At 46.9% G+C, this 25,883-nt stretch overlaps 1 protein-coding gene across 1 annotated transcript in view; it reads right to left on the reverse strand.

Moving 5' to 3' along the window:
* Rassf8 (Ras association domain family member 8) overlaps positions 1 to 23,569 on the reverse strand; it is a 75,041-nt gene extending 51,472 nt beyond the window's left edge. Inside the window, exon 1 of the mRNA XM_028757535.1 lies at positions 23,538 to 23,569. The gene's annotated coding sequence lies outside the window, so the exon portion shown is untranslated. The remainder of the gene's footprint in view (positions 1 to 23,537) is intronic.
* Positions 23,570 to 25,883: the final 2,314 nt, after the last annotated feature.

Raw genomic sequence — 25,883 nt, forward strand, 5'->3', positions numbered from 1 at the left:
TGCGCAGGCCTCCACAGGCTTTGGGGATCACATGCATGTGGTCAGGATATATGCACAGGGCTCCTCAGGCTTTGGGGATCACATGCATGTGGTCAGGACATATCCACAGGCCAGAGTGCTAGGACATGCAGGCTGGCCTAGCTTCTGATTCCCTCTCTGCAGGGCTCTTGAGCAGGGCCAGCCCTTGTGAGGTAGTATGCTGGGAAGACAGAGCCACACTGCTCACCTGCAAAGCTGACACAGGCACCTGAAAGCATGCAGTGTTCTTAGAGTGGTGACCAATTTCTACCTTAAAAATAATGAATTTGCCCACTTTAACTTACTGTCCTAAAAGAGCAAGACACACAGGCTGTTCTCCAACACTGTTCTGTCTCACCACTTGGTCCTCTGATCCAGTCACTTGGCAGGGGTGAGTTTCTGTAGAGTTTAATCAAACAGTTTGTGTCTTTGGAAAAGGAATTCAGTTGTTTCTTTAAAGACCACTTAATGGCCTAGAGTGCTGTAGGAAGGGTTTCTCACCCTCTTTTCCTACTGCCCAAAGCTCCCTGCCACAGCACAGGAATTGCTGTATAGTTACCAGGTAGGCATTTGGAAAACTGCCTAAGTGAGGGCTAAAAATGTTGAAGAGGAGATCTGAAAAGTTAGTTTTAGAGAATAAAAACAAAACCCTGCCACACTTTTCCTTGGTGAGAACAAACAACCCCCTGGCCCCTCAAGAAGGGAGCCGTGGCATACTCTGACCACTCCATTGCCTAACGCCTGGAGAATGTGAGGCGTGAAGGAGTCTGAGAAGTCTTGGCTACAGAACAGGAGCTGACGCAGTCCATGTCTGCCACATTCACACTGTGCCCTTCACAGATGTCTCTGCATCTATTTATAGGATGATCAGGGCCAGGCCAGTTACTGTCTGCCATTTTACCATTCTCATAGTACACTCAGACACGAACTACTTTTCTTATGAGTAAAAGACACTCCCAGCCCTCATCCCTCAACAAAACTCAATTCTTAAAATCTCAGTCACAAAATTACATGAAATAGTAAATAAGAAGTAACACAATAAGAAATCGCAGAGCCCAAGTATGATACAAGACTGGAGAAAATATGCATGTTCCAACAACAGAGAAAGAACATGTCACAGGTGCCTTTCTATGGTCAGCTCTTACCTTCTCTCTCTCTCTCTGTCTCTGTCTCTCTCTCTCTTTCTCTCTCTCTCTCTCTTTGTGTGTGTGTGTGTGTGTGTGTGTGTGTGTGTGTGTTTATGTGTGTGTGTACATAGACCTTGGAGGGTGAGTGTTAAGTCATAAGACAACTGACAGCAGCTGGTTCTCTCCATCTACACCGTGAGTCTCAGGGATTGAACTTGGGTTGTCAGTGTTGATGGTAAGCGTCTTTACTCACTGAGCCAACTCACTGGCCCCTGATGATTGTTTAAACACTGTTCTCATTGCAACACTAAGGTATATTACTGCCCATTTCCAATTGTTAAAGAAGAATAACGGGCTACAAACCATCATGAAATCCCCACGTCCTGTGTGGTGCCAGTCGGCCCCGTTTACACTCTAAACCACCCGGAAGCTCCCTGGACCGACTATCCATGAAAAACAGGTTCTTACCCAGAGCAAACTCTTCCCACCCACCTTCTCTTTCTTAAAGCTTTCTCTGTTTTAAATATTATTTTCAAAAAATACCTGCCCACGTGGGAAGCGAGGCATTGAGGAATCTCTAAAACCTACATCATCTTTTTTGTTGTTGTTGTTTATAACCAGCTTATTACCAGAGCCAGGCATTTAAAATCCAAAGAGATCTATCTCCTCACACAACAGCCAAATGCACTGACTTCCACACATGCTCAGATTAGCAGGGCACCTTTCCTAAGCTTCTATAATTGTGAAATTCTGACCAACTTCAGGCTATTTGGGATGGAGCAGGTACCATGGGAATGTATGTGCTTTAACATATCCCTGGACATCTTTCTTCCAGTTCCTGGAGGCATCAACCGTCTCTCCTGTGATCACTTCAACTGTTCTACCTTCCCTGCCTACTGCTCTCCTTCAGCCGATCCACTTCCCAGACACAAACAGAAAAGGGAAGGGACACCTACAACACAACCCACACCTGGGATGGCACATCTACAACACAACCCTATACACACACACACACACACACACACACACACACACACACAGAGTCTATCTAACTGAACAATGAAAACAAAACAACCAGCTAACATGCCAGTGTGGACGGGGAAAGGTCACAAGCCCCAACAGGAGGTGAGGAGAGCTGCAGACAATCACTGGCTGCTGAGAGAGGGGACAAGACCCTGACAGATATCCAACTTCAACTGGTCAGCCCTAAAACAAACACACACACATAAGCAAGACTCACTAAAGGGACTCAGCAGTGGTGTGTGTGTGTGTGCGTGTAAAACAATAATAATTAAAGAATAAGAGGCCATAAATTTAAGAGGGAGCTGGGGAACCTAACATGGAAGGAGACAGAGGACAGAGGGGGGTAGAAATGACTCAAGTACAATAATCATGTATGAAATTTTCAAAAATGAATGAATAAAAACAAAAATGTGCCAGCTTGTTTTTTCATGTGATACACCCTTGAACCCACAAAATAAGAATAAAGTCATAAATAAGCACACAAACTTGAAATATTTCTAACTTTGGGTTTTTGTCATAAAGATAAAGGAAAGGATAGGAAGGCTCCGGGGTTTTCATTTTTCTTTGACATCAGACTTATAAGTACACACTTCACATGTAACTCAGTCCTGCTAAAAGCAATGTGCAATGTTGGTAAGAAAAGTACCTTCTGCTTCATATTCCATGTGGAATATTAAGACAACAAAATGACTCCAGAAAGAATAGGGTAAATGTGTGGAACTACCTACTGTGAGCTGTGACACTCCAATGATCACTAGTCAACAGTTAATGATACAACAAAGGTAACTATAAAACAACCAATTGCTAAACTCTTGCCTTATTTAAAGTAGGGTAGGCACTGAAAAGACTGGTATGGATTTTTTCTGCTGACTGTGCAAAACTTGTGAGACTTGTCTAGAGCAATGGCTCTCAATCTGTGGCTCTCCACAGGGGTCGCCTAAGACCACAGGAAAACAGATATTTACATTGGGATTCATAATAGTAACAAAATGATAGTTATACAGTAGCAACAAAAATAATTTTATGGTTGGAGTCACCAAAACATGAGGAACTGTATTAAAGGGCCACAGTGTTAGGAAGGATGAGAACCACTGCTCTAGAGAAATAATAAAGTAAATGTTTGCTAGGTCCCGCGCAGACAACAAAAGCTACAACAAAATTAACACAAGAAATCACTTAAAACCTGTGGACAGATGAAGGAAATCTTTATGAATCAAGTCTCTCCTTGTATGTGGCCATTACTTCTAGCTTCTCCCAAATATGAATGCTATTACACAGCCAGCTGAAAGGGTCGGCACAGAGCAGGAAGACAGTGGCCTGGTGAGCACGCAGCAACAAGTGCCCAGCAAGGAAGCAGCAGCAGGGCTCTGTGCAGTCAGACAGGCACACCGTGATGGGGAGCTCACTGCGCTTCCACCCCAGGTTACCCCTCATCCCATGCTGCTCTCAGGAGGTATGTGCACCCTACTACACCCTGACCTTCTAACCTCAAGCACTGACCCACATGTCCTACAGAACTGAAATTCACCCAACAGTTTCATGATCTGCTAAATGCATAGAAAGCCAGAAGAGACCAAGAACAGAATGTGATTGGCTATTTTAAACAGTTAAACCACTGATTTGCTTAAACCCATCCAAAATGAGTCTCACAAAGTTTAGCAGCTAAGCTGTAGGATATTTGGTCAGGGTCTACTTCCACAGGCTAGATCAGAATTCATCCAAATTCATGGAAGATTTAGGACACCAATCTGAGGGAGGGAACATACACCATCAAGCACGCAGAGATTGAAAAATAAACACAACCACATGAGTAGAAGCTGATCTTACTCCAGAAAACACATCTAGTGTGATAATGGAACACAAAAGGTTAAATGTTTAAGAGTAAAGTAAGCCATGGGAACAGAATAGTGTAGCCATCCCTGGTGTGATCCAGAAGGTACTGACACAAAACAAACAAAAACAAAAAGCAAGGCAAACAGCAGATGACCAGCTCAGATTTTTGAGAGCAAATATTCAAATTGATGGGAAACCCAAAGAACAGATAAGGAAGCAGGCCACCACTGAGGAGACACCCGGAAGGAAGCTGTTCTGTCACCCCACAGCACAGCCCTCTGACAGAGGTTGGTTTACAAAGGGGTCCAAGTGGTCAGGCAAACTCTACCAAGAGGGAGAGTAATGCCTTTTTAATGAACTTAGGGCTCTCACAGGTGAGGGCGGGACCTCCTCAGTGAACACCAAAACTCCCACAGGGGAGGACAGGACCCCCTCCCAGCACAGCAGAGCTCCCATGGGCTTCTACCCTGTGCTGTGCCTTGCACCCACTCCTCTTCTATACCATGGAGCCCTCACCGCATACAGAATGTGAACAACTCTGAAGAGCCAGAGAAGGACAAGAGGAGACCCTGACAACACAGGAACCGGGCATACTAGTTCCTGAAGAGAGAGAGAGAGTGTGTGTGTGGTAGGGTAGCTGACAAAAAAACAAAAACCTTTCTTCTTTCCCTACAAGCAGAGATTGATGGAGTAAGTGGGATTAGTTTTCAAATCAAAGAAAAACTCTTAGAACAAGCTCCAGCTCTGCTGGATCTTCACACTAACACAGATGAAGTCCCAAACACTGGCGGGAAAGAGCACTCCTCAGTCACCCCGGGAATCCTCCCAAACGCCAGAGATGCCGTAGCTAACCCCATCACTCAGATGTGATTACTCAGCTTCACAGTGTGGACTAACCACCTGTTCATAACGCTACTCTCAGAAGGAAACCCCAAAATTGTCCGCTGGTCTCTAAGGGGTTGGAAACTTTCCCAGCTAGTGTCTCTTCTCTAATGGTCTAAGAACGTGAACTTAGGAATGCAGGGAGAGTACATTCAAACGCTGAGGAATGTCCACCTTCTAAAGGAACACAGACAAGAGTCTTGCAGAGAAGAGTGGTTGGGGGCTGGGAATGTAGGTGGGCGGTGCTTGCCTCGCACACCACCATCAGCCCTGCATCAGGGGGCGCTGACAGAGACTCTAGTGTATGTTCCAAGGGATAACAATAAAAGATACTCCACTGGTGAACACAAAATTACTTTAGGATGTTGGCATGTTTAAGCTTGTTTTAAACAATTAACTCATTTCCTAAACTGGCTGCACGCTGCATGCTAATCTCAAACCAATGCCCAATTTCCGATTGAAAATAAAATGCATACTTAGTAAAGCACTCAGCTTGAAGAGCTGGGTGTCTTTAGGTTTTACTGCCATTTAGGCCAAGGATTTGTATGTGACCTGTTTCTGGAACCTTATCATCTGTCACAGTGCCTGAATGAAGGAAGGGTCATCACTAACTAGGTCCTTCCTAGAATTTCAAGACCCAACAGTTTGGGGTCCATGTTGCTATTCTTGTTTCAGCTCCACATGAAAGCAATGATATCTGTAATGCTGGGTTGTCTCCAGGCTCAAGAAAACGCCCCTATAGCTCTTTCTGTGTGGCAAGTGACAGCTTCATGCAGGAGTAGAGTGGTTACGTGACTTAAGTCTCCCAGTAAGTATACAGCCTGTATGCAAGAGCCAGCCACACCTACCGTAGCTATACCCCTAACCACGCAACAACACTGCATCTAGCCAGGACACCACAGTCCAGCAAGGGAGCCAAAGGAACATATGCTCTTCCACCCTCTCTCCAGGCTGATTCCACCTACCCCACATTCCATAACTGTTAGGGATGGGTAGTCATGGCCATAGCTGCTAATTTAACTTGATTCTGACCTATCACATTTAGTCTTTTTTTGTTTTTTAATGTTTAGGATGTTGCTTCAAGCTGCTCTCATTAACTATTATCTGTACCTCCCACTGTGAACTGAATATAAAATGCTGCCCATAGGCTAAGTATTTGAAAACTTGGTCTCCAGTAGGTAGTGGTCTTTGGGGGAGATTATGGAACCTTTAGGGGCACAATCTTGCTGGAGCAAGTATATCACATGGGGAGGTTTGAGGGTTTATAGCCTTGTCCCATTTCCGGCTCTGTCTGCTTCCTCTGTGTAGCAGCTCCTGCTCCTGCTCTGGATTCCTGCTCCATATAGACTCCATCCTCTGGACCCATAAGCCACAAGAAACCCTCTTTTCCTCAAGGTGCTTTTAGTCAGGGTGTTGGTGATGGCTGTATCTCTTCCTTAAGGTATCTTTGGTTACAGTGTTTTATCACAGCCACAGAGAAGGGATGGCTGTATCTTCAAACATTCTCACTCAAGACTCCTTCTCCTGCTTTCTCTATTTTTATTACAAAATGGAAAAGACAAAACACACCACGTGATCCAGCTTGTCATTTTAAAAGACAGTTCTTCCCCTTCTAAAACGATGGATGCTTGTACAAAGTGGTACCTGCTACTTTCAGTTTCTTATAATTAAAGGTATTTGACAGGAAATATGATTTTTAAAAACCAGTGGTAAGCCAACTGTTGTGGTATACACCTTTAATCCCAGTACCAGGAGGCAGAATCAGGTGAATCTCTTTGAGTTCAAAGCCAGCCTGGTCTACACAGTGAGCTCCAGGACAGCCAGGGCTGCATAGAGACCCTGTCTCAAAGGGGGGAAATGTTATAGTAACTTAACCTAGAAGTCAGTACGCATGCTCCCAAAGCATTCTAGTGTGTATTGCTCTAGCATCGCTGTGCTGCCCACATTTACCATAAACCAACTCCAGGAGACACAGCCATAAGCTAGAGTCAACAGGAGGATGGCTTTGAAAACATCTGCCTCACTCCACCTCAATGACAAAGGGTCCTGCAACTCAAAAGCATATTAACATCATATAGAGAAACCATATAACTCTGCATCAGGATGAAAGGCCCTGTTGTGCTAGACAGCAGGAACGGAGCTGGACACATCTCTCTGCTTCTCCTCATAGTGCAGATGGATTCCCTCACACTAGTCTTTCCCACTGGATTCTCAGCTAAGATTCTGTAGCTTAAAAAGTGTTCCCAAGCCTAGAAAGCTCGTAGAGCCATGAACGCCTAACAGAAATGGGCCCAGCACAACCTGGCACGTTTCACTCAGACCCATGTTCTGCCTGTTATTTAAGTCCTATTATTTAACCTAAAGAGCAATAGCAAGATAACAACAACAAGAAGAAGAACAACCTTTGTTTTGTGGAATTCATACTAAAATTTAAACGTTGTCATGACTTGTTTGACTTTACAGACCTGGTGACAGATCTTACAAAGAAGCAGGGTGTCTGGGAGAGGAGTCACTCTGAAGAAGCCGAGATCTGGAGCTGCCTCTATCGCATGACGGGTCAAGAGGGGTGACGGGCAGGCTGCACTGTGCCACCCCTGTTAGTCATAGCACTTACGTTTTAAGCTAAATGTTTTGCTAACAAAGACAATGGTCAAGCTGCTGCCATACTCTTTACTTAATTCAGCCTGTAAGGGGCCTTGGTTTCCTGCTCTGAAGAGAACTTGTAATTACCGGTGTCACAGCACAATGGTCCAGCTAGCCAAGCCACGTACACGTCTGCAGTCAAGAACCTGTTAACACAAACCTGCTGCGGACTTCAAAGTACCTAAAGTTGAAATTCCAGATTTTGTACCTAAATTTCCTAATGTACCACCTTGCTTTTACCTCTGTGAACCTTAGCTGAAGGGTCACCTTTTCCAAGAGAATTTTCTTAATCCCTCTTTCTGTCTTCCAATGAAACCGAAACCTGTCAACCATCCTGCCCGTTCACTCCTCACTCTCACCACATCCTGTCTGCTGTTGGCTGGTCTCCAGGATGGTCTTGCCCATCACTCACATGGTACCCGGAACACTAGTGCCCAGCTCTGGTACAGAAAAGCTGCAGCATGAACAGTGTTGAAAACCAGGAGTGGTAAGCTGCCCTTGACTTAGAGTCCTGGCTCTGCCCCACCTCTGCCCGTCACTATGGGCTCAGGCAAATATTGTGGATCTGGTTTTACAGAAGTTGTTGTGATTTAATATAGATACTTAGCACCTGGCAGCCCATTAATATGGTGTCATGAATAAAATGACCATTTATTGAAGAAAAGAATAAGTATCAGGGGCTAGATGGAGAACTCAGTGGTTGTAACACTTGGAGCTCAATCATAACTATCAGAGATCAGATCCAAGCACCAATGCTGAGTGACTCACAAGCCGCAATTGCCTCCAGCTCCAGCTCCAAGAGATTGGGTGACTGGGTGCATGTACATAGGCATCCACACACACACATGTACACACACCAGCATGCACGCACATACATAATACACATGTGCACACATGCACACACAAGCATGCATACAGATGTACACACAAGTGTACACACACATAAAAGCATGCACATGTGTACATGCAAGACTGCACACACATGTACACATGAGCATGTACACAAACAGCACACATACACACACTCATAAATAAAAACATTTTAAAATAAAAATGTCTCCATTACTTAAACCCTTCAGTTTTTCTGGGACGATCAGTGTTAATTTGCTCATCATCAAAGCTTCTAGCCTTTATTTTAGGTGATTTCCTCCATGATACTATGGCTGTCTGTGCTAAGACTCTTCTCCCTGTTTCTAGGGAGTCATGGATTCTTGCTCTGCTTTTCTTCTAGTTGAGTCAACTGCTAGAGCTCCCTACTGTTGGATCCCCTCTCACCACACGCTATAGGACAAGCTTATTGGTCCTCACATGTATGAGGCCAGCCAACAGATAATGCTCAACACCTGCCTGGAAGGATAGCTGGGCTGTCCGTGCTGCTGGCCAAACTTATAATCTTTATTTCTAACCACTTTCTAGGGAATCCCCATCCAGAACTGAAAATAACACCCTTCTTTCCTCTCTTCTCTCAGTGTGTGTGTTAAACAGTATGATACTGACTAAATCCTTTGTCTCTCCAGCTCTGGTGTCGCATTAGCTATAGAATTCTTCCTTACACTGGGCAGTGGTGGTACACACCTTTAATTCCAGTACTCAGCAGGCAGAGGCAGGCAGATCTCTGCGAGTTCGAGGCCAGCCTAGTCTACAGAGCAAGTTCCAAGATGGGCAGGGCTCCACAGGGAAACCCTGTCTTGGAAAACAAAACAAAATCCTTCCTTCTAGCCCCAGAAACATCTACATTGTTTACTGACCTATGACTCCCAGGTCTCCCAGACTGAAGGGAGAGTTGGGACTGTGTTAACAGTGTCACCAGAGTGCCAAGCCTACACAAACTGATCCCTTATTTTACTTAAAGTACTTTTGGACTTTAAATAGTGACACTTGTAATGAATCCCAGGGCTCAAAGAGGCCAGTGGTCCTGACTTTAAAGTCAGTATAGACTCCACCTGGTTTCCAGACAATCTGTGAAGGACCAACTGTGTAACTTCTGAAAAGAGCAGGAAATATGTTTGCAAAGGAAGAGTCTCAGTCTTTTGTCATATACATATTTTAATTTGTACACAAGTTGGCAAGTCACACTGCCAATTAAATTCACTAAAACAACACACCTAATTTGCTAGCTAACATTCAGTGGAACAGACTCTGCAAGATAAAAAGGTCACCAATATGAATGAACTGCAGTTATCCTGGGCTATTTTCCCAGAAAATGAAATCAAATGATCAGGTGGATGAGAGAGATTACTAAGAGCTCAGGCTTTCTAGCACAGAGGGAAGGCAAAAGACAAGATGCTCATGGGCAAGCCCCACAGAAGCCAGACAGCTGCTCTCCGTGCAACTGACATGCTGTAGCCACAACTGCAGCCCTTTCAGAGCACTCAAGTGAGGTCCAGCAGGAGTGAAACACACATTTCTCACATGAGGCTGGTGTGCTTGTTCACTGGCAGGAACTGAGAATCGCTCACGTGAAAGGCTGTGCGGAGCTCAACAGAAGGGCCCTGAGAAGCAGGCCGGAAAGGAAAGGTCTCTCAATCTGGTGTCCAACACTCACTGCTGATGACTGTGGCCTGCTCGCTTCAGCTCTGAGCTGCTTCTCTAACTGTAACCAGGCAGATCTGATTATTGCCCATAAGAGCTAAGAACCAAGTCAGGTGCAGACACAAACGGGGCAGAGCTCCCGCTCTGGAGAGCCCCCGTGAGGAAAGCCAGCTCAGGAAGAGCAACAAGCAGGAAAACAGCCGATGATCTGGCAATCCCAGCTCTTCCAGGCACAGCTGCCAAGCCAGGGGTCTTCCAGGTGTGCACTGTCAGAGAGAAGTGCAGCCACCCAGCGTGTGCCACCACAGCAGGTGGGAGGGGATGAGACAGTCTGAGCCAAGCCTGCCTCCTTCCAACAAAGCCCATACCCCTCAGGGTACCTGGACCTGGTCACACTGTCATCCCAAACTCTGTGACTCTATTATGTTATCTCCAAAGATCCTCCACACGTCCAGCTGTGTGTCCATGTCTCATTCCTTAACTGCCCTGGTCAATCATCAGACCTGGCACTCAGAATCAGGGAAGGAAGTTCAGAAAGTGGAAGTGACAGAAAAAAAGCTATCAGCAATAAGCACTGCAAGTGAGACTGAGGTAGTTACAGGCAGGTCCAGCCAGTTCCACGTCCTCAAGGATGAGAAGGGAGGCAGGGTGTGTCCTGCAGCAGCCTCTGCTGCGTCCTCAGGCTGCAGTGGTCTTTCCCCAGATTCCCACATCCACCTCTGCACCACTCCCTGACATCCCCCTCCTCTTCTAACTCCATCTTCGGTATGTGCTGTCTTCTAAGACACTCCTCTACTTCTTAATTTTGTAAGTGGCACACACTTAAGCATTTCCTATGCTTTAGGGAGCTGAACTGGGACCTTGCACACGATACCTGAGCAAGTGCTCTGCCCCTGAGCTGCACAAGCCTTCATTGGGCAGGATCTTTCTCTGTAGCCCAGGCTAGACAAGAACACACAATATAGTCCAGGTTGACAAGCACAGAAAAGTGCTAATCTCTACCCCTTAGCCTCCCGAGTGATGGAATCATTGGTGTGTACACATACCCAGGCCAGTCTAAGCAATTTTGTTTAAAGTTTAGCTTTTGCTAAATGATAAGCTTTCTAAGATGCAGAGGTCCTTCCCTTTGTCGACCAACCAACTACACAAATGGCTTCCTCGCCATTTCGTGAGTGCTGTAGTGTCTGTTGAGTAAACACAAACCGGCTAAGCTCTGATAAACTGTATTGAAACACTGAGCACCGCTCCAAGGCCAAGTTAACTCTAATTCAACCTCAATACTCTCAGGGTATAATCTGAATAAGCAGAAATTTTAGTTTAAAACAATTAGAAGAAGAACAACCACCACCATTCATAGATAATCATGCTAGCAAACAAAGGTAAACAAAGTTAAGAAGGCTGTCCTTTACCCAGGGCTGGAATATTATACCTCACCCTGTGCATGCCCCTCTTCCCAGCCCGAGGTACAAGGAACCAAAAAACAGCACAGCCACCTGTAGCTTTCCAGGGATCCTAGAGCATGATCGCTGAACTCCGCCTCCACTCTGCAGGTCCACTTGGATGAGACTCCTCCCGGACTTCTCCCAGCAGGCCTAGCTTGAGTAGATTTTCTTTTTTAACTTGAGGGAACTCTCAATTTTCCCCAGGCTAACTTTCCAGAAGCGGTTAGTTCAGGCTCCATGATCCTAGAATTGCTCAGATGCCTGGCCCCTCCTCCTAACAGAGCACTTGGGACATGAGATGGGTTTACACAACACTCAGAGACTGTGAGAAGACCTATGGGGAGCTACAGCGCTGCCCAAGCCACCAACACCAACGACACACACAGGTTAGGAGCCTGTCCCTGAGCTCGCCTGTACTATCTGGCAGAGGCAGCCAGGGTACAGAGTCGGCCAGGAAGAGACTTCTGCATGCATGGACTTCACACTAGGGAAGGACTGTCTTGTGTCCTGCATTCCGGTGCTGATCTTAGGAAGTATGGCGGTAGAAGGTGAGTGGTAGCAGTTCCCTGTCCTTTAGACTTTATGGAGTACATTTAAACCTCAGGCCTCTCTTCTAGAGAAAATACTTCAGAGAAGACATTAGCAATCACTACAGCCTACCCCAGCTTACATCAGGCTCCCTTCACACAGGCACTGGCTCTGTGGGCTGGCAGCGCACTGCTCACCTCACAGCTGGGTACTCCCTCCCTCTTCCACCTGCTGCTCACCTTCCCTGCACAGTACAAGGACAGCAATGCTCACTCAGCAGGAACACTTCCCTGCCTTCAGTCCCCTGACCTCAAGCCTGCTGACCACTCAGGGGCTGCCGGTCCCACAAGTTTGGTTTCATTCACAGGCAGACCTTGGTTTCAATTCCAGGCGAAGCCTTTTCTCACCCTCATTCAGAGAAGAAGCTGAGCCAATGGAAAAGGAGCTCTGGTTCCGTCCCTAAGTGCTCCTATGGGGAAAACACTATAGGCTGCTGGCTTATAAACAACAGAAAGTTTTATTTCCATTGTTCTAGAGGTATGGCTAGAGGTCAGGTAGGAAGCCTACTTTCTGGCTCTTGGAGGTCCTCCTGTGTCATGTCCTCACACTGTAGAGGAATAGTTAACTAGATTCCTCTCTTGTAGTTAGTTAACTCTCGTGTAAGAGCATAAGGGATCTGCCTTCACAACTTCATCACCTCCCAGACTTCACCTCCTCAGACACACCATCGTTGTGTGTGTGTGTCTGTGTGTGTGTGTATGAGTGTATATGTGTGAGTATATGTTTGTGTGTGTGTGTATGAGTGTGTATGTGTGTGTGTGTGTGTGTGTGTGTGTGTTGTCAACAAAGACTCTCAGGAGGCTTGTAAGCCATTCAAGTCCTAACAGGTCACCCCTCCCCTCCAGCAGCCACACTGAGGAACACTGATTTTCAAATGGAAGTTCAGGCTTCACTGAGAACAGTTTAACTCAGACTGAAATTAACCCTCAGTCAGTTTACTTGGAGATAACATTGCATTTAACTGACCCAGGAATAAATGAATCTGGGGATCAAACGGTCAGTCCCATGACAAACTAAACCAACAAGACAGAATCTTGCCCTTTGACCTCAGCAGACATGTGCCACAGGCACATCTGTTTTGGTATGGCCCCAACGTTTGCTCAATTCCCTTTCCTGTGTCCCATGGTCTAGTCTAATTGGCAAGCAACTTTGCAAGCACGTATAGACTTGCCTCTGCCTCTTCTGATCTGGGAATATAATGGGATGGTAGAGAGCATGTTTATCATTCAGGAGGCCCTAGGTTCAATTCCAAGCACAGGTGCGTGTTTAAAAAAAAAAAAAACACAACCAAATAATCAACCAATAAAACAATCCCACAAATAGCATCTTTCTTTAGTTATAAAATATACATTCATCATAGAAAAAAACTGGAAAACAAGCAGTAAAGGAACAAGACTCAAATTCACCAATAACACGACTGTCCCAGGTATGTCACATGACCCTTAGTAAGCGATCAGGCACTAGGCGTGCAGGTAAGATTTTTATGAGAAAACCAAATGGTCAGAACAATGGGACACCTTAGAAGCTGAACCTGGGCTATACAGATGCTGGTGGCTTCTAATTTTTCGATCTGGCACTTGCTGCATATTCTGCTTGAGACAAGACAGTGAATTCATTCAGCAGACAACTACACCAAGAATCCAAGGGAAACCAGTTGCGGCTACATGCAAACCCAGTAGACATCCAATATGGAGGGACACTGCTTTCTAGAAGCCCGATGATCTACTTGCAGGGCAGACAGCATGAATCAGGCCAGGAAGCCTCATTCCTGAGCTTCCCATCTCAGCTGCAGACAGAACAGATGCTCCTCTGGAAACATGGAAAACTCCCCTGTGTGTGTGCTTTCATGCTCACTAGTCTATGCCTGCTGCATTTAAAACATTGTTCTGAAGTGTTTTACAAATACTGTTAGACTATCATCTCTGGCCATGAAAATCACAGTACCGCTCAAGCGCTAACACAGCCGAGACTGCAGAAACAAAAGAACTAATCAAAGCAGCTGAGCAGTGAGAGGTACTCTGTTTTCTTCATCCCCTCAGCCGCTACCCCTCACCTAAAAGAGTCTGACCCTTCCAGGGTCAGGGATGACAGTCAAACAGTAATGGTGAACCAGGGCAGAGGAGAGACTCAGAAATTCTTTCATTTGGAATGTGTGGGACGATGAGCACTGCCAAACTCGGAAGCTTGGCCCACATGAGTTCAGGAAACTGCCCGAGAACAGAAAGGCTGGCCACAGATGAATGCACCAAACCCTTGAAGCACGGCCAGGAGTGAACCTGGACATCAGGGACCACTTAGGGGTTCCACAAGGCCACAGAAATATTATGAAGAAGCCTCTGGTCTCAGGAGACTTTCATAGAGACAAAGCTGCTCCACTTTTGAAAAAGACACTCCACAGAACACCCACAGCAAGGGCATTAATGGCTATGATGCTTCAAAGAGCCTACTTACACTCTTGAACTGCAACAGGGGACTGCAAGCTCACAGCCTGCTCAGTCACTTTGAACTCACGAACAAATGAGCCAAGAGCCCCTCAGAAGCTCACCTGTTTGAAGTAGAGTGCTCCAAAATTACCACACAAAGGAATCGAGAAGGAGGTATGCCTGTGGCATAGAAGACTAGCCCCCAGGGAACTGAGCACCCCTGCAGGGGACGAGCATGGCTGGGCTGGCTTTAAGGCTACTGCGTAGAAGAGGGGCAGAACCTTTTATTCGCATGAACCAACAGGGCGTCTTATTAGGCATCACTGCAAGACACCTTAGTTTGGTCCTGCTCCAGCTGTTAGCACACAGGACGGGTGAGGTGTGGACGGAAGACGAAGCAGGGAGGCAGGACAGTCTCCTGCCCACGCTAGGGCAGGATGACCCTAGAGTAAGAGCAAGACCAGAGTAAGGTCCTGGGTGACGACCTATAGAAATGACCCCTGAGAGTTCTGACCGGGCCAGCTGGTAAGGAGCTGCCTGCTTCACGGTGCCCGGGTCCCTTGCTCTCCTTACCAGTCAGTCAGGCTCCTTGCACTGTCTGTCCTCAGCTGAAGGACACTGTGTGACGAGCAAGGGACAGTGCTACTTGTCACTTGGCACCAGTGATATGGGGCTGTGCTCTCTACACTGTACATCTACAAAGTACACCAGTGTTACTGTTGGAGAGGTAACATTAAATACGCTGGCTTAAAAAGAAGTCCCATGTACATCTCAGAGTCTGAATTAACCCCGATGGAGCTGAGCTTTTACCAGTCAGGAATGTGTGCAGGGTGATGTCAGATAAGGAGACCAGGTTAGTGGCCACCATCTGTATGAAGAGACGATAAATCCAGGCCATGGGAGAAGGGAAGGACACTTATGCTGTGCATAAGGCAGTCAGAATGGGGTGGAGAGACAAGGAACCATGAACATGACGCACAGTGTGCCACGGACCCAGGTAGGAACTAAGGAAGAAGTGGCCACACGGATCCCGAAGGCCTGCCATGTGGCTAGGCAGGCAGGATCTGGAACTCTGACTGGAGAACTCTGGAACAGATGTGGAAGAACAGCCGTGTTTGAATGTCAGAGCAAAAGCAATGTAGAGAGGAGACTGTCCCTCTTAGGTTAAACTTCAGAACTGGAGAAGTTTTGCACTTCTCAGGAATGCAAAAACAAAGAGAAAAGGCTCATGAGCAGGGATCCTGAGAGAGGCACTCAGAGAGCCCACAGGCTGCCATCTGCCTACAGAGACCACAGGCTAAACCATTCAGAAACATGCGAAAGACTCCATCTTGACTACCCACCTCCCCTCCTAGTTCACAGCAACAGGAGCTCTGCGTTTTCTCTGCTACATCACCACCATGGAAGGTGCATGGTTTGTTTTGATAAATGAACAAAGGAAGAAAGGATGGTACCTATGAAGAATGTTTTGATGCTTGTTTGTTAAGACAAGGACTCACAGTGTAGCCCTGGCTGGTCTGAAACTTGCTAGGTATACTAGGCTGGCCTCAAACTCAGAGTTCCACCTGCCTCTGGACCACTGGTGGGCAGCACAGCACCAGCTAAGAAGAGCTATTTTAAGACAGAAGACAGGTCAGACTGTGAATGTTGCCAAAAGTTGGCAGCATTTGGGCTGACAAAGCCTTCACAGGTCTGGGTACCCAGTTGTGTGTGATTCTCAAGTCCCTACTGGAGCTAAACTTGGGTCCTCTGGGAGGGCATGGAGCTTCTTAACAGCCAAGCCATCTCCCTACCTGCCCTGGGCATCCAAGTGGACAATTTCTCTAGCACCTGCCCTGAGTTCAGTAAAACACGACAGAGGAAAGATAAAGCTAGAAAAACAAAACAAAAAGAGAATGAAGGCAACGATTTAGAATGGAAGACAGTGGTGTGGATTTTGACTGACAAGAAATAACAGGTCTGTGACCTGCTGTGACTGTATCATTGTGACAACAGATCCTCACATAGCAACAACTTAAATAAAACAAAATAAAATAGAATAAAATAAAATAAAATAAAGGAAGCTTTGAGAAAGGAAGGGTTCTGTATGGTCACAGTAAAGAGACCAAAAGTGTTATTAAGCATGCCCCAAACACATAATCAAGAACTGGATTCAGCTTCCATTCAGCTATGAATAGCCACTGACTAACAGACAACTGACTCTGGAGATGGGGCAAGGGAGAATTCTTCAGACAAAAGCACTCTAATAAACAATGTGAGAACAACTGAATTTCTGTATGTAGAAAATGAGCCTGGATCCATAAATGCACACTGTGTAAAAATTAATAAAAATAGATCAAAATAGACCATAGATCTAAAACCTGGTGCTATAAAACTTTTGGAAGAAAACATAGAAAAATATCATTATGACTTTGGGTTAACAAAGATGTCTTGAGTACCACATTATAGAAGTATCACCAATAAAAGAAAAAACTCATAGGTTATATTTCACTAAAATGTATAACTGTCTCTTAGAAACTCCACACAGAGAGTCAACGGCAGGCCTTGGACTGAGACACTTTGGCAGAAAATCTATTTGATGAGTAACTGTACCCAAATACACAAAACCTCTCAAAATTCAATCTTAAAACCCAGTAAGAATATGAACAGGGCTGGAAAGATGGTTTAGCAGTTAAGAACACTTTCTACTCTCACAAAAGAGCAGGGTTCAATTCCCAGCACCCTTAGGGTGTCTCAAAACCATCTGTAACTCCAGTCTCAGGAGATCTAAAACCCTCTTCTGGCCTCAGAGGATACCAGGCATGGTACATAGACACATGAGCCAGCAAAACATCCATACACATAAAATAAAAATGAATTTAGAGATGTTCAACATGAAACATTAGACAAGTCCAGTGAAACACACCAATGGACACCCGAATGCTTAGTGAAAAGAGACTGATTATAACAGGTCTCTTAGAAGCAAAGCAAAGACATGAGTGTGTCCACAGACAGCCGAGAAGCTGAAAAGGTGGTGTACACTTGCTTATAAACACCCTCCCCCAACCCTGGAGGTAGAGGCGGGAAGGTCAGTTCAAGGCCAGTCAAACAGTGCAAAGAAGAAGCAAAACAAATGCAAAGTGATAGAATGTACTTAGGAAATATTTTGGCATTTTCTTTAAAAGCTAAGCTCATAACCAAAGGCAATGGCCCAGAAGTCTGTCAACAGATAAGCAAGTTGAGATACATTTGAACAGCAGACTTGCATCTGGAATGTTTGTTTGTTTGTTTGTTTGAGAACTGCCCTAGGTGTCCCAGGCTGCCCTGGAATCACAAGCAAAGGAGGATAACCTTGAATTTCTAATCATCCTGCCTACACAGTGCAGGAGACTAAGCCAGGGCTTTGTGCATGAAGGCAAGAAGCACCCTACCAACTGAGCTACTCTCCAGCCCCACTGCTACAAATACCAATGAGTGAGACAACACATGAATAATTTCAGTCAGCTCAAACTCTAGAAGAGGCAGCTTCTCCAGGGACAGAGAGCAGAGGGGAGTTTTAAAAGAGGGGAGGCCAGGAAGAGGATGCACTGTCAGAGATAGATACTTGGGGAGGAGGGCAGGACAGACAGGCCCGCCGTGCTGCAGGTGGCAAGGGCTTCACATATCTGAGCCGAAGCATGTGTAACTGCAGTCAGGCACATGCAGCTTAGATCACGACAATCTTATCTGAATAGGGTACAGGCTGGCAAGACAGTTCAGCAAGCCCAGCTCCCAACTAAGTCTGAGGACCTACTCAGGAGGGGAATGAGGACTCAGACGAACTGTCCTCCGATCTCCACGAGTGAGACTCCAACATTTACACAAAGCAAGTAAACAGTACAGTAACATATTTAAAATAAATTAAAATGTAAAAAAAGTTATTGTACACATAAAAATAAAGAAGCTAAAATACAAAACTATTTTGTTTCCTGACAGAGTCTAATACATCCAGTAATACGATCTTTTGCCTAAATGGCTAAGTTTTAACTAAGAATTTGACACTATGCCTAAACTATTCCCCAATGGTATTTCTATTACAGAACTGCATATATTATAAATCTATTCAACTACATTAAACATAAATAAGAATAAATTCTTACTTTACTTTTCTGACTAATGCTTATCTAATAAAGGGAGTCAAATTTTTCAGAATATGTATTCATATTTGAAAGGATCATTTTATTTTAACTGATTTTCCAATAATAAAATTATTACACTTAATGATAAATTTGATTTAGTCCTCAGAAGCCAATGATAATCAACAAGAAAGACAATGTATATGTCTACATGAATAAAGTATAAAAGAAAGTGATTACAACTCCCTCCCTCTTGTTACTGTGCATGTGTGTGTGTGTGTGTGTGTGTGTAACAACTGAGTGCTTACTAAAAGCTACAATGCATAAAACCTGCACAGCTCTAAAATGAATTATTTGAACCTGATGATAAAACCTGAATGTATAAAACATACAAACAACTAAAAGCAACCTATATCTGACTTTAGGGCCTGGAAATAAAAGGAAATAAATGGTATTGGTGCCAAGACACACCAGGCAACTGTCCAAGTTCTAGGTAGCCAGTAGGCATATATACCTAAGAGACTAAAAATTACAATGGTACCCAACCACAATAATGTCTACAGTGGTGATGCAAATGTCCTGGGGCACAGAGGTCCAGCATAAAGCAAGTCACATGCCAGACCCCCTCCAAAACCACATCTATTCTTTCATGCAGGTAAGTCTGAGTTTTGATGTAAAGCACAAGGCCCTACAGAAGGCATAGCTCTATCTTCAATGGGAAGAAGAGAGAAGAAGGGGACCAGTTTCTCTGAGTAAAATGAAGGTATGAAGATCTAAGCAGCGTTTTCTTGACTGTGTCCTAATCAACCACACCCTCCTCTTGAGCCGGCATGGGATTGGACATGCAGCAGGAGGTCAGAGGTATCTGTGATCATTGTTGTTCATCATCCCAGCACAGAGTTGGGGGGGCCTAGAGGCTATATGCAGAGGACTCCCTTCTGAAGACAGCAGTAGGTCCAAAGTCCTTGATGCATTCATTCCCTGATCATCAAGAAAGAAGCTGGGTCACATGTTCTCTAAGGGGTGAGGATTGTGGAAGGAAACACACTGACTTTAAGAAAGTCAAGAGACAATGCAGAAGGATTGTAAGAACAGAGGCACCTGCGGCAGGAGCAGCAGAGGCATTGCTGAGCCGCAGGACACTGAGTCAGGATTTTACGTGGAGTAACCACTGGACAGAAACAGCTAACAACACTTTACGCTTCCTTGGCCATGGAAGGTCATGCCTCCTTTGCTAAAAGAAGGGCTTTAGTGAGAGAGGAAGAAGAACTTCCACACTTCTAGGTGGCCCCTGTTGTTCCTCTGCTGTAGGCTCAGATGGCATCTGGTGATATACATCACTCTGCCAGAACACCACTGGGCATCCTTAGACCCTGCCCTCTTTTGCCTGCAGCAGCTTCCCCCACCTCCTTGGACATCTGGCCCTGAGCAGTCACATCATCTGTCTGGCCCACAACCACATGACACTGTAAAATATCAGGCACAGCAGAATTCATATTTCCATTCTGTAATCCTGTGCTAATACAACACAGTTGTTTTAATGCTGTAGTCAGAAAAGCAGAATGTGTATCCTAGAGTATCACAAGAGCAACACTAACTAAAAGTGTCTCGTTGGCATGCATTTCCCATGAACTACAAAGGCGTCGTTTTTACCTGATGCTTAGAGGCCGTTCCAGACCATTCACAAAATTAGAACACAGAAGGGCTAGTTTGGCTTTTCTGACAGAAAACACAAATATCACAGAGCATAAATGTCCTGAGTGTGCTGGTGCCCGAGTGAGTGCTTTAATCCCAGCACTCAGTAGGCAGAGGCAGGCAGATCCCTGTGAGTTTGAGGACAGCCTGGTCTAGACAAACAATGGCATAGATGTGAAGTGGACACTATACCACTTTATCTACTGAGCACCACTATGCACACGGGAGAGTAAAGCAGGCACTACTGCCCACAAGGGAGGGAGAGAAAACAATAAAATACAGTATAATTATAAATTGTGACAAATTAAGGATGATTGTCCTTGCGGAAGAAATAAGTTGGGTCTAACAGATGTGAAAACGGTGGCCTTCTCAGAGAAGACGTCCAGAAGAATACTGGAGCTAGTACTCGAAGTCAAGGAGTTATTCAGGAGCTGGGATAATGGCCCTGAGGCCAGTCTGCTGGGGAACTGGTCTATGTGCAGGAAGATGGGCTGAGGGGCTGGGCCTTAAGAAACAGGACAGGAAGGCCTGCTGGGGATTCTGTACCATAGATTCTTGGGAATCTTGAAGGCCTGAAGAAAAAGTGACTTTCTTTTTCAGGCTATTGGCAAGAAAACAAGCAAGAAGGGACAAAGGAGACCAGCGGGCTTAAGAAGAGGCCAGAGTGGCTTGAACTAAATGACAACATGGCAGAGCCTGAAAATCAGACAGGTTTGAGAGATGCTTTGCTGGGAAAATCCACAGTACTTTGTGGTCAACCGTTTTGGAGATGGACAGAAGAGAGTGCAGAGCGAGCAAGACACCTTGCTTGGATAGATGAGTTCAGAACAGGCTAGGAAGAGTTTGCACGTCTGGATGACACAGATGAAGTTCTGGAGACGTGGGAGATGCTGCCATTGTAGACAAAGATGTGCCAGGCACGACTGAGGTGTCTGTCCATCATAGCCTTCCTGCTAACAGTAGAATCCGCATCTTAAAGACAGTTAACTTAGATGACTAAGCTAGAGAAGCAGGGGACCATTCTTAGCTCCCTGGATGCTGACATGCCTGGCTAGCTGCTACAAGGCATCCCTCCCAAGTCTGTAGAACACCAGGCACTACTTCTACATTAGAACATTTAGGGTTGGAACAAAGTAACATCCAAGAAGAGCAAGTAGTTGATACGTTACTTTTTAATTTGAATGCTATACTTACAACCTCTAATGTTTCCTATTCACATCTCAAACCCATTCCACCTCCACCTAGAATGAACCTTGCCAAGTTTTGAACACTTGCAACTTTTCCGGGGCCTCAACATTTTATAAATGGACAAAGCCCCTCTGCCAAAATTAACTACAACAAAAAAAGGGCAATGGTATCCTGCAGTAAACAACAGTTTTACTCCCAAATGATATGAGACAACAAAGGATCCAGAAAGAAACAGGAAACCTCTTCTTAAGAAATTAACCATTTCTCAGAATGCAAGGCACTCAGGTCCCGCACTAGCAATGCCACCGAATACAAAGGTTACAAAAGTCCAGCACGGAGGAGTAGGATTTTAAAATCAAAAGCTTAAAAACTCTACAGACAAAAAATGTGAGGAAAACGACACAACAACCCTGCAGGATGCTAAATCTACAATTTCCAAACGGCTCTTAAAAATGCAGAGTTCAGGATGTGTGACCCTGGGAACGGCATGGGCACCTCTGGAACTGTGCTTCTCTCCAGGACACTGACACTAACTGAAAACCTTTCCTATCTGCACAGGGAGTCCCGTGACTTAGCTCCCTCTAGGGGCTCTCCACTGTCCCCCAAAAGCTCCTGTAGCCCAGAAACAGGGCTTGATCACTGTACAAAGATCTCAGTCCATTAAGGCCAATTGAGTCCGGCACGGAAAGTACCATCTCGAGACTCTTAAAGGGAGGGATGAACGATTGGGAGATTTTTGAAAAGATTTAATTACCTACACTGCAAATTACGCTGTGTTGAATCTGATCCTTCAAGTAGAAGAATCATCAAACCGTGTCCAGTCTGCTTAAATGGAGTATGGGTCATGTGTAATTTTGAGGTTTAGGGGGAAGTTCCCCACGGAAATATATAAGATCACAAGAACCATTAACATGACCACTAGAGGATAAAGCACAAACCACTTCCCAAACTGATAGCTCCGGAGCCCTGATTCCTGTGTTTACCAGCACCTCCCCTGCAAAGGACTGACCTTCCCTACTGCCTCAAGCAAAGAACAGGTTTTGGAGTTTAAAAAACAAAACAGGAAAGGTGCCGGTTTTCTGGATCTCCAAGATAAGATCACAACCCCTGACAACCACGGGTTAAAGACTTCTAAAGAATAAAAGAAAAACTACCTTATCCCTCCCACCCCCCACACACACATCCCAAAACTGGGCAGAAACGCAGAGATCACTACATATTTAAGATACTTCCCTGGGACAAAACATATCTCACGAAAAATGGCTGAGACCCAATCTACAGTTGGGTAGCTAAGTGTTCGTCCCTGCTGTCAGCCGGTTGGAGGGATTTATTTTTTAATTTTTTTTTTTAACGCAAGGCTTTGATGTGTTGGCAGGACTGACCTGACAAGCTGGAGTCAGCTAGGAAACGTGTCCTGCATATTTCCTTCTCTGCCTCCAAAGATTAGGACCAGAACTGACTGCGATAAAACCCTACCTAGGCTCGAAGGGCTCAAGATGCCGTTCGATGCTGGGAAAGTAGTGGTTCCGCAAAACCCGGGCAGCTCGGCGATGCTAAGACGAGCAACCCAGCCCCAAGCCGGTCTCCGCCGCCCACCGCCGGGCCGCAGCGGCCTCGCACGCCAAGCCCCCGACCCTTAAAGTTGAGCCTTCCTGCGATTGCCCTCTGCAAGTTTCCAGGGTGCAGGACGCAGCCAACTTTGCAAGCCGCCTCTGGGCGACTCGCTTCCCCGGAGGGGCTGGCCACCCGGGAGGCTGGGCGAGGAAGCAGGGCAGCCACGGTTCAGACAAAATGCAGAAGCCTTCCAACCGCCACTTTTCCTTTTCCAGAGGGGAAGCTCGCCCTCCAGGCGAGCATCCGATTTCCATCTGGAGAGGGAGAGGGCCGGCCGCGCATTCCCCTCGCCCACAAAAGTGGCCTCTAAAGTCGCTCGCCAAGGACACCGGGAAGGAGGCGACCCCGGGCAGGGCCAACTTTCGGGCGGCGGGGCGAGGGCGCGGGGGTGACAGCGGGGCCGCGGGGGGCGCGGGCCGGGAAAGTTGTACTTACTGCGCTCGCAGCCCGTCCTCGCCGTCCCGGTGCACGGCCCGCGGCGTGAGGCCCGGCCCGCCCTGGCTGAGGCGGCGGCTGAGGTGGCCGCGGTGAGCGGCGGTGGAGGTCGAGCGACGGGCCGGGGCTGAGGAGGCCGGGCCGCAGGGCGGCGCGCGGAGGGCTGAGCCGGCGGAGAGACGCGCGGGGAGGGCGCACGCCGGCCTGGCCGGGTAGGGAGGGCGGTGCGCAGCGGCGCAGAGGAGGAAGGGCGGAGGAGGGAGGGCGGGACCAAGAGGGCCGCGGAGCCCCGCACAGGGGCGGGAGGAGAGCCGCGAGCGGGAGCCAGCCGTGGAGGCAGCGCCGGGGCGCGGAGGACGAGGCCTGGAAGGCGTGGTGGGGGGCCAAGGAGGCGGGGCCGAGGGGCATGGAGGGCGGGACTGAGGGCCGAGGAGGCGGGGCCAGGGAGGGCGGTAAGGAGGCCTAGAAGGGTGGAGCAGAGGGCTGAGGAGGCGGGGCCAAGGGCCAGGGCGGGAGGGGCGATGGGTCGAGGAGGCGGGGCGTAGGGGCATGAGGGCGGGGCGGAGGTCGAGGAGGCGGGGCCACGGACCAGGGAGGGCGGGGCGGGGTCTAGGGGTGGGGTTAAGAGTCAGGGAGGGAGGGGCGGAGGGCGAGGAGGTGGGGCCAAGGGTCAGGGAGGGCGGGGCGGAGGGCCATGATTGCAGGGAGAGGATGGGCTGTAGCGGGCTTTGGAGGGCAGGATGGAGAGCCCCAGAGAGCCGGATGGAGGGCTGGGAGAGCGGGGCGGGCCGAGGGCCGGGGAGGAGGGCCGAGAGTCAGAGGCTCCGCCCCTTTTCTGGTCGCGGTCTGAAGGGAGAGGGGCGGTGTCCTGACCCTCACCAGCTCGGGTTACGGCGGCCCGGCCCCGCCTGCAGACTCCGGACCGGAGCGGCGCGGTGGTGGGAGGCGCTGAGGCCAGTGGGCCAAAGCCTGGCGAGGTAACCTTTCCTCCTGTCGCTCGCTGGCTTGGGGTCCCCTGACTGAGACCCTGCAGCTGCATGCTCTGTGTCTGCTGACAGCAAAGAAGGGAGAAGCGGCCCAGCCTTTCCAAGGACTGGTTTGAATGGCTTTACCTGTAGAATAACTGAATAGATGTTCCACCACAGCAACCAGCAATGACCGTTGCAAGTGAGGAGAAATAAAAATGAAATGAATGAATCGAATGTAACAAAGGTTTTAGGAGAGCTGGGATCACTGGAAAGGCTGAGGCAAGAGGATTATCACAAGTTCGAGATCAGTTTATGCTACCCTTAGCAACAGGCAATATCAGACCCCAAAGAGTGATTCATATATTACAGAAGTTAGAAGAATGTGTGTGTGTGTGTGTGTGTGTGTGTGAGAGAGAGAGAGAGAGAGAGAGGGGGGGGAGAGAGAGAGGGGGGGGGAGAGGGAGAGGGAGAGGGAGAGGGAGAGAGAGAGAGAGAGAGAGAGAGAGGAATTTTGTAAGAAGTTTAAGAACTGCCTGGGCTACATACTTCGGTTCTAGGGCAGCCTGGGCTACAGAATGAGACTGTCAGAAAAGAGAAATAAGTCTTGCGTTTTCCAGTTCTCCAAGGCATGGTTTGGATTGCTTTTCCCTCTAAGTAGCTATGATTCAGCACCCCTTCCTTCCTTAGCAGCAGGCCATGATAGAGGCAACAGACAAGAAAAAAAGATAAAAGAAAAAAAAACGGCAAATGAATCAGAGGTGAGTAACAAAAGTTTAGAAAGAACTGGGCTCAGATTCAAAAAATGCACCCACACACCTTTAAAAATAGCTTTTAATCAGCGAAGGACATTGGAACATTGACCTGGAAGTGCAGATTCGTACGTTGGTTTCACTGTTTTTCTGTCATGCAGTGACTGAAGTGGACAAAATTCAGTCTTTGGGCTAGAAATGCTCACACAAGTCCAACGCTTAGCAGTAGTTATTAATTTGAAAAGAGTGGGTGAGAGGTAAGAATCCATACCGGTTGTAAAATGTTCCGTCTACTGCCTGGGCACTTCCTTTTTACCATCAAGATAAGGATATTAAAGATGACTTCTGGTTTTTCACTGTTCAAGAGACTTTCTTGCTTAGATGTTTGTTTCCTTGGGTTTTGACCTGTAGTTACTCCCCAGCTCACTAGGTCCTTAACCACCGCGTAGAAACAAGGAAGAAGACAATGCCAGCTAAGACCCAAATGTCTTAGGAAGCAACATTTGAAGGATTTGGTGAGAGGCTTGCTCTGGGAGTCAAATGCAAAATCCAAGGAAAGAGGATTTCAGTAGACTCAGGCACTGGGGTCCTCCTGTAACCCTGCTACGATCTTCTCAAAGGGGTTTTCT

This window comes from Grammomys surdaster, unplaced genomic scaffold (assembly GCF_004785775.1).
Source record: "Grammomys surdaster isolate TR1022 unplaced genomic scaffold, NIH_TR_1.0 126176, whole genome shotgun sequence".
Classification (NCBI taxonomy): domain Eukaryota; kingdom Metazoa; phylum Chordata; class Mammalia; order Rodentia; family Muridae; genus Grammomys; species Grammomys surdaster.